The sequence below is a fragment of the Leptinotarsa decemlineata genome, unplaced genomic scaffold (genome assembly GCF_025532065.1).
Source record: "Leptinotarsa decemlineata unplaced genomic scaffold, Ldec_3_MD MMD2_tig00078422_RagTag_RagTag, whole genome shotgun sequence".
Taxonomy (NCBI): domain Eukaryota; kingdom Metazoa; phylum Arthropoda; class Insecta; order Coleoptera; family Chrysomelidae; genus Leptinotarsa; species Leptinotarsa decemlineata.
The window spans coordinates 3,174,554-3,183,809 of record NW_027412747.1 but is presented as its reverse complement, the minus strand read 5'-3'; positions in this window follow the sequence as shown (position 1 = coordinate 3,183,809).

The following is a 9,256-nucleotide window of genomic DNA, read 5'->3' as shown; positions in this document are numbered from 1 at the left end:
GGACTTTTGAATTTGGAGTGTCTACATGACAAAATGGTACTGGATACAGCCTGTAAAGTCGTCAGGAGTTCGGATCCCCTTCTCTGCATTTCTCCTTAGGGCAGCTGCCGGAGCAGCTGATGAACGAGGTGACTACAACTCTGTCACCGAGTTGGAACCCGTTCAGCAAAAAGCTCAGATAAAAGCCGCAGAGATCACCTTACTTCTGCGGAGACACAAGGATAAGCCAATGCATGGGGTCTTCTTCAATAACATTGGAGACCTTGGCTTATCAAAGCGCCTGAGGTTCGCTTTTCTCATGTCGAGTGAGCTGAAGTCGGAAACTGAGGGGTTCATCATGGCTTGCCAGGATGGTGTCTACCATCTGTCTCTATACCCATCTGTCTACCGCAGTCGCGTGATGGGTATAGAGGCGCCCGAGACCTTAATGCACTTGCTACCAGCATGTCCAGCATATGCAGTCTCGGCCTATATTCATCGACATATCGCGGCCCTAAGAGTGCTATATTACCATCTACGGCACTCTTAATGTATTGACGAGAGACCAGTGTTGCCCTACGCTCCGGGGGATATTGAATCCGCTGTGGGGAACGAGAAGTGCCGAATTTATTGGAACTATTCGTTCCCCACCCTCAGGCTCATACAAGCTAATGAGCCTGATGTAGTCTTTCTCGACCACCAGACCCAAACGATATTTGTCGTGGAGTTTTCAGCTCCTGGCAAGACGAATATCGTCATAAAAGAGGAGGAAAAATGTATAAAATATCGAGATTTTCTCTTCGAACTACGCAGACTCTATCCAGATCACTCTGTCAAGATGGTTGTTCTGATTATTGGAGTCCTTGGTGGAATGATGTCCTCTCTACTATCGAATCTTAAAATCATACCGGCTTCTCGCACTAAGGCAGAAATCTTAGCCGCACGGATGCAGAAGGCTGTCATTCTTGGCTCACTGCGCTTGCTCAGAGCACATGATTTTCGGACCCAATTATCACTCACCCCACGGTGTGGGGAGTGGTTATTGGTTGATAATGCTGGCGCGTCCTCCCAAATGTATAGGGGCTTCGGGGGATAGGGCCTGACCAGCGCACACTACGGTGAGAAAAAAATAAAATAAAAATAATAATAATAATAGTATTCTCTGTGGTGTGGAATACACCCGGAGCATGCCGCCTTTTCCGCCCAAAATCTTAGGGATTACGTATACTATCTTCGGCGGCAGGGCTATATAGCTCCTCCCCTGCCTGCTAACGAAGTGGTAGAAGTGACAGTTACACCACCCGTTGGCACAGCTGAAGAGGAGACTCGCATCATGCCACCAATGGAGTCACTCAGAACACGCAGGGCGCTCCATAGAATTAGGTTCCCGAAGCCACAAGAATGGGCTTGTTTGGATGCGGAGGTTCATAGTGTTCTAACAGAAGGGGCTGACATCTGGCAAATCAACACCGCCGTGTATAATGTCGTCCAATCGCTTTCCGAATTGGAAGGACAAAATCCCGGTTTAAAAGATTGAATGGCGTGTATACAAGATGGAGGCGGACCTTTCTTATCCCCAAAAGCGGAGATTTGTCGATTCCTAAGAATTACAGACTGATAACATGCTTGAATTCCTGTTATAAGTTGTTTACAAGCATATTATACATACGAATACTCACCGCAGTTGACCGAGTGTTTGAACGAATATATGAGCAGAGAGAGTCGAAGACATGGATTCGCTGGATGTAAAGAGAACCTGCTCATCGATAGATGTGTAACACTGGACTCGATACAATAAAAGCGTAACCTCTCTATGGTCTGGATCGATTATTTACCGTAAGGCATTTGATACAATTTCGCATGAGCTCATCTTGCATTTGCTCAGATGCCTTGCGGTACCTGACAACATAGTGAGATGCATTGAACAACTTATACCACTTTGGTGAACTCGCTTCACCATAACATCTGGTCAAGCAAGAGCCAAACAGGGTTGGTCACTTTGAGAAGGGGTGTATTTCAGGGTGATTTCCTGAAAAAGATTACTGGTTAACCAGAAGAATGTGTTTTTAACTAGCTTGAGAGTTTCAGATATAGCTCAATTATAAAAAGAGCAATAGACCAACGTTGTAACAAAAATGGCTTAAGAAAAGTGTAAACAATATTTTTTTCCCAAGTAAATAATACTAAATGAAAATACCAAAAATTCCATAAAAATAAAATTACTATTCAGGGTATCATAACGATAAGATTGAGAGTATTCAGTAGAATATATGAATTGTAACTATATAATTTGTTGTGAAGTAAGGATAATTAGTACAAAAGAATCGTTTCAAACGTTATATTTACGTCATAAATTAATCATGAAATATGGGGCAAACGCGATCATCAAAATCAGGAAAATATAACTTGAGTATATGTGATGATGGCATGCCTCAGATTCCCACAAAAAAATCTGACAAAACGAGTGTCTGAAAGAAATTATTTTAAATAGCCTTGACTTTAATATCAATCATAGTATGTATTTTTCATATCGTCTAATCGATGTGTTGAAATTCTTGATCTTGAAATCAGCCATAACTTCAGCTTTTCGAACGGAGATAATGAGTTCAGTTGTTTCAATTCATTTGGTAGATCGTTATATATCTTTGGCCCAAGAAACATGTCAGATCTCTGGGATATAGTTTTAGTCACATGTGGCACTAAAATGGTAAATTTTTTTGACCTTGTGGAGTAGAAATAACCTAGAAATATTCTGCTCCAGTTTTTTTTCTGGTCAACAGCAAGTGTCAAATGAAATATTTGTTTTACATTTAAGATATTGCCAAACTTGTAAAGGTCATCTGATGGGTAGGTAATTGGTTTTCTGAATATTATTTTCAAAATCCATTTTTGAATTATTTCAACATTCTTTATAATGTTATTATATGCCCCTTCCCAAGCTATTATGCCATATCTCAGTTGGTATTCCACTAATACGCAATACAGCATTAAGAGATGTTTTTCTTCAAGAATGTTTCTTAAATATTTGAATTTAGACAAATGGCTTCTAATATTTAGCACTAACTTCCTAATGTGAAAGTTCCATTTTAACTGATTGTCTATCATTACATCGAGATACTCTATTTCTGTAGCTTGCTGTTTTCACCTCTGATTTCAAGGGGTTGAAGACTGGGTAAGTTTTTGTTATTCACTGAAAAGGCTAAATATTTTGGTTTAGAAAAATGTATAGTCAATAGTTTGAAATTGAGCCAATCAATGATTGTTTTAAAGTCATTTTGTGCTTTAGTGATGAGCGAGTTCCAGTTTTCGGCTGCTGTGTCGTCTGCGTAGCTTATAATTGCCCCATCAGTGTGGAGATTAAACAGGTTATTAAGATATACTGTGAAAAGAATTGGACCAAGTATGGTACCTTGAGGTACCCCAAACTTCATCACTGTCATCTTCAAAGATTTAGGCCAATATCCTGTCGTAAGTATTTTATTGATGAGCACTGTTAGTGGCTCTTTAATATTTTCCCTTATATGCTGCAGATCTTCTACTGATATTTCATCTATTCCTGATGCTGTGTGTTTTTTTTAAGTTGTTAATTATTTTTTCAACTTCATCTATATTTGCTTCTGTTAAATACATTAAGCTTTGGTTAACAGTTCTGAGCTCTTTATAATTCCGAGGAGTTCCTATTTTGAGCATTAGGTCCTCAGCAATTTTAGTATAATGCTCTAAAAAATTTTCCGCAATCTCTATAGGGTTAGTTGTGGTTTTGTTATCCCCATTTTCATTTTCTGTTAATTCCGTGCTTTTGGATGGTTTAGAGCAAGCAACATTTTTACTGTTTTCCATAGTAGTTTTGCACTGTTTTTATTTTTATCGATCTCTTTCTTATAATAATCAGCCATAAATTTCTTCAACAATGTATTCAATTCATTTCTATACGTTTTGAATTGTCTTGATAGAGAATGATTTTCTTTATTAAGTTTCCATTGATTGAATAACATATTCCTTCTGGCGACAGAGTTTACTAGAGCTGAGGTTATCCAAGGTTTTCTCTTTTTTTGTATTTTATTTGTCACCTTTTTTGTATTAGTATTCAATATTTTTTTTATGAATAAATCAGTTGTTGATTCTACGTCCTCGGTCGGGCAGTAATCATTCAAGGGAGGAAAACTCACTTTACCCCCATGTTATACATATGATTTTTCCGCCTCCCTCAAATTTTTGAATAATTTATTTATGAAACTACCAAAAAATAATTTATTTATGAAACTTACAAACAAAATTTATTAAAGAACTAAAACTGAGAAGTAGGTACAGTATAACTCATAGTGACGGTATTTTCATACTTGCATCCTACATATTTTCAATTTCTGCTAGAGTAATTATTTATAGTGATGTTGAACGTGCAGTTTTGAGCAGTCGTTATTTGAATACCACTAGAACTGAGAGCTGGATCCAACGCAGTTTTCGTGATATTTTCACTAACTATATTATTATACAGCTGGTATCCCTCGGAAATACTCGTACTTGGCTGATTACAATCAGTTTCATTAACTTTAGTGACTCCCATAATTAGGTTTTTGCTTTTTTGCAAGAGATTGCTGCACATATCCTTCAGCGATATTTGTAGACTTCCAACCTCCGTGTTGCTTTGAAGTAAGAATGTCTCCTCCAGAATTTGCAAGTAAACTTGCCGAGGTTCTTCTGAAACTATGCCCGGTATAATTTATGGCAATAGGCAGTTTTAAAAATTCTACAATTCTTGTAGGAATTTTAGCTATAGTATTTTTCCCAACCATTTGGTTGATACATTTTCCTGCTCTATAGCAGACAAATAAACTTGTCTGATCTATTTTAGGGCGTAACAATATATATTTTCTATAAATATCAATATAATTAGGGCCATTCCCCAGTGAAGCATTGATTACAAACGTTTTCTGAATATTTATTTTAGAATTTGAAAAAAACTGTCGACGCTGGAATTCGAACCAAAAACTACAAGGCCGTCATGAAAAAATGAGCGGTGCACCAACTCACTGCGCTACTGAGCTTAATAAACTAGTTTTGCGGAATCATAAACATAACATAACGCTTTAGCTCTATTATAATATTTAACTTTTATTTTTTAAATATATTTACTTCTCGAAAATATCTTACCTTCATTAATAAATAATTATTATCGGGGGCTTCTAATAAAAATTTATTTAGTTCCTCTCTTGAGAAGGTTTTTGCCTCCTTGGTTTTGCCTTTTCAAGAAAGCAATTAATTTTGGGTATGTAATATCCATATTTTCTTTTATTTGAAGCATGGTACGTAGCATCGAATACTTGGACCACAATGTAGAGGCTTTTAGTGTATTTGCTAATATCGAAAAATATCCCAACATAACTGAGTAAATACGAAAAAGCTTTTCTTCGGCCCATCGCTTGAAATGTAAATATTGTTTTTCGTATTTATCTTTAGATTTTTGGGGCAATTAAGATTGTACCGTTACATTAACTTGTTCCTAAATATCCGGTGGTGTATTATTTATATCTTCAAAATCGCTTGAATCACTCATTTTTAAAATATTCTTAATATTTTACAGATATACCTATTATGTATGGTGAATCACACTTTGAAACTGTCAAACGACCATAGCATGCTATAAAATTTGTCATAAATTCGAAAACCGGATGGATCTATGAATATGAACAAATTATCATTGAAAAAATCATTAAATTTAAATACCTACTAATTTATACCATATTGCAAAATACAGGTTGTTCTATAAATAAACGGTAAATAGTTTAGGTTGTCAATGCCGTATTAATTATTTCATTGATTGTGTACTATGACGTCACTTTTACTTTTTCTCCCTAGTGAGGAAAAATACGACTTTGCTCCCTACAATGAGGCCAGGAAATGTATACTTTGGATAGAGGTAGGCGGAAAAATAATTTATCTATCTACATGTTATTTTGAAATTTTTTAATGTATAATGTTGCTATTTTTGTAGAAATATTTTTAGAAATATATAACATACCTGTTTTACTTTATATTTTCTAGCATATTTGTATATTAGGATATCCTAATTTGTGTTTTTTCCAACACCAAACCGTTATTTTAATACCTCAACGCGAGTTTCCATCACTAAGTGATCATTTTCAAGAGGAAGATCAAACTAATCATACTTAGAAAGCTATCCCTATTTATATCATGGATACCTATTTTTTGGTAATGAGGAGCCAATATGGAGGGCTAGAATACGATGTATTTAGAAAGAAACAAGCACGTACAGGTATATTCCTGACAGTTCACATCACCGTGGACAGCACAAACGTGCTGGCCTGAATTTTCTAGTGCATCTTCTTTTGACTTTTCCTCTCACACATGAAAGGTTCACAAAACAAAAACGTACAATACAGGAAATAGCATCCACTAACGGTTTCTCGAGGGATATTGTAGAGGACATAATAAAGAAGAAGTTTAGGTTGAGAATGAACGAAATCTCGACTTTTAATAACGACAAAAACCAAGATAAATATATCTCAGTTCCATACCACCAATACTCGAAAAACTTTGGAAAGATTTTCAATAAACTAGGTATGAAGGTTTTTCAAAGTCCAAAAGATAAAGTCGAGAATCCGGAAAAGTCTGAATTTACGATATTGAATGTAAGGACTGCTATTCCTGAATAGCAGAGCATGTTTGGACTCATCAACAAAACATCAATTGAGCTCAAGCTGAAATCACAAGGAGGAACACTGGTTTAGGAGAAAATTCAATAAAGCCGCATAAATGTTGTCCAACAACGCATTAAGCCAAGCTAGCGTAGAGATACGCGACAAATGGAAACCTCTAATCAAGCGAAACACGACCAACTCCCGCCAAACGGTCAGCTTCCGTTAAAACCGATGAAGCGGAGGGAGGGAAGAGGGGATAGGTTCAATCACTCCAATGACCTTCAAATAGTTAGATATCGGAGGAATAAGTCCAGTACGCCAGCCGCAAGGTTAAGGGAGCTAGGCTCCAACCTGCCTGAACTGATGATCGATTGGTGAATAAGTCCAGTTATCACCCGAAGACGATTGTGGATACTAACAATCGAAACGTCGTGAAGTAACTTGGCTTAAAATCTTTTAAATTTGAATTTTCATTTCTTGTAAATACTTTTCTTTGATTGTCATCTCGGTCGGTAGCCAGTCGATTCGACGTGGGTGCTTTGTTCACTCACTCGAATTGATTGCCGTGTCGGTCGGTGGTTAAGCCCTACGCTGAACGCTCAATTTTCACTTGCTATCGTCCATTCCGTGTTAGGAATCACATGTTGATAGGTAGCTGAGACAGAATCGAAAGTTATACGGTTTATCTCTTCGTTTGATCGGTTGCTGAAATATAGTTGAAGATACAACAAATTTTGATCTATTCGAGAAACCCCACTTGAGAGTTTGATGGAGCCGCTGACTGTAACTTTAATGAACGTGCTGAATAATTTTTCCCGTTCTTTGTCAAGAGTCGCTTACGAACCGTATTAATTCAAACTGTTTCTTTCATCGTGAACAATATACAGTGCATTCCATTTGAAACGAGCCACCCTGAATAACTTTTGGTACAATGATTTGCAGGAAAAATAAAAAACACGTCAACAATATTATACAGGAGGGGACACATTTGATGTTACTTCCCCCAGAGCATGTCACCATTTTTTTTAAATGTATCACCCTATATTGTTTCGCATTATCAGATGCTCCATGATGAGCAGAAGCGATAATTTCCTGGAAAAATAAAAGAACAGGTCAACAATTGTACAGGAGGCGAAATTTTAAAATATTCGTTCTGGTGACAAATATGCAAGCAATAAATCAGAAAAAGAGTTTTTTATTAATTCTTGAATCAAAATATGATGACTGGACAAAGAGAAGAAAAAAAATTTCTATAGTAAATGTTCAAAAACTTCAATACAATGGTACAAACGTGCTTCCATTGCCGCCCTCACATGGTTGAGAATCTTGGGAGTTATTTCTCTGCAATGCCTCATGATATTCTCTCTCAAATCTTCTAATGTTGTCGATTCTATCTCATACACTTTAGACTTCAAATGACCTCATAGAAAGAAATCTACAGGAGTGAGATCCGGAGACCTTGGTGGCCATTCTGTAGGATGGCTTCTTCCAATCCAGCGACCAGGAAAATTATCATCAAAAAGTTATCACACTGAAGCTTCATAAGGAGGAGGTGCACCATCCTGCTGAAAAACTCCTCAATTGCCCTATTGATGCTCGGTATTATTTGATTCTCCAACATATCCAAATATTCATCACTAGTTAAATTATCATCTATAAAAAAAGGTCCTATGATGTGGTCACCTGAAATTCCTGCCCAAACATTCAGTTTTTGAGGTCGTTGGGTATGAACTTGACGGTTCGTATCACTCCAATATCGACAATTTTGCCGATTTACCTCTTCATTCAAACTAAACATACGTTCATCCGACAAACAAATTTCATACAAAAAATTCTGATGCAAGTTGATTCGTTCAGTGATAACTCCTGAAAGGTTACGCTTTTTATTGTTAACAGATCCTGTTTCCATAAATTTGTTCAATAATTCCGAAACGTATTTGTGTCGTACATTTCTTCCTGTATGATTATATTATCATTGAACATACGGGCAGAATTCACAAAAACAGAAACACTAATTGTAACTTCACCTGGTAGGTAATCGTTGTTGTAGAATGAGACAAATATAAAATGAAGAGAATATCGAATTCAAACTTAACTAGGCAAAATAAGACTTTTTTGACGTATACTTCATAAAAACACCTATATGAAACCTAGGTAACAGATTGTACAGAAGTTCATTCAGGGTGGCTTATTTTCAATTCTGATAATGCAAAACAATTGATCCATTAAAAAATGGCGATAGGGAAAGTTAGATCAAATGTGAATATGTCAAAATGAATCCCCCTGTATACTATTGTTGAGGTGTTTTTTATTTTTCCTGAAAATCATTGTTCCAAATAATTTGTAGCTCCCGAACCATAAGCTTCAGACCATATGTTTTATACTTTGTTTGAAATATATCATCATAGAGCATCTGATAACGCGAAACAATATTGGATGATCCATTTAAAAAAAAATTGGTGACGTGCTCTTGGTGTGCGATAGGGAAAAAGTAACATCAAATGTGAATATGTTAAAATGTGTGTGACGTGTTTTTTTATTTTTCTTGGAAATCATTGTAACCAAAGTTATTCAGGGTGGCTCGTTTCAAATCTAATGCACTGTATAAAACAACCATT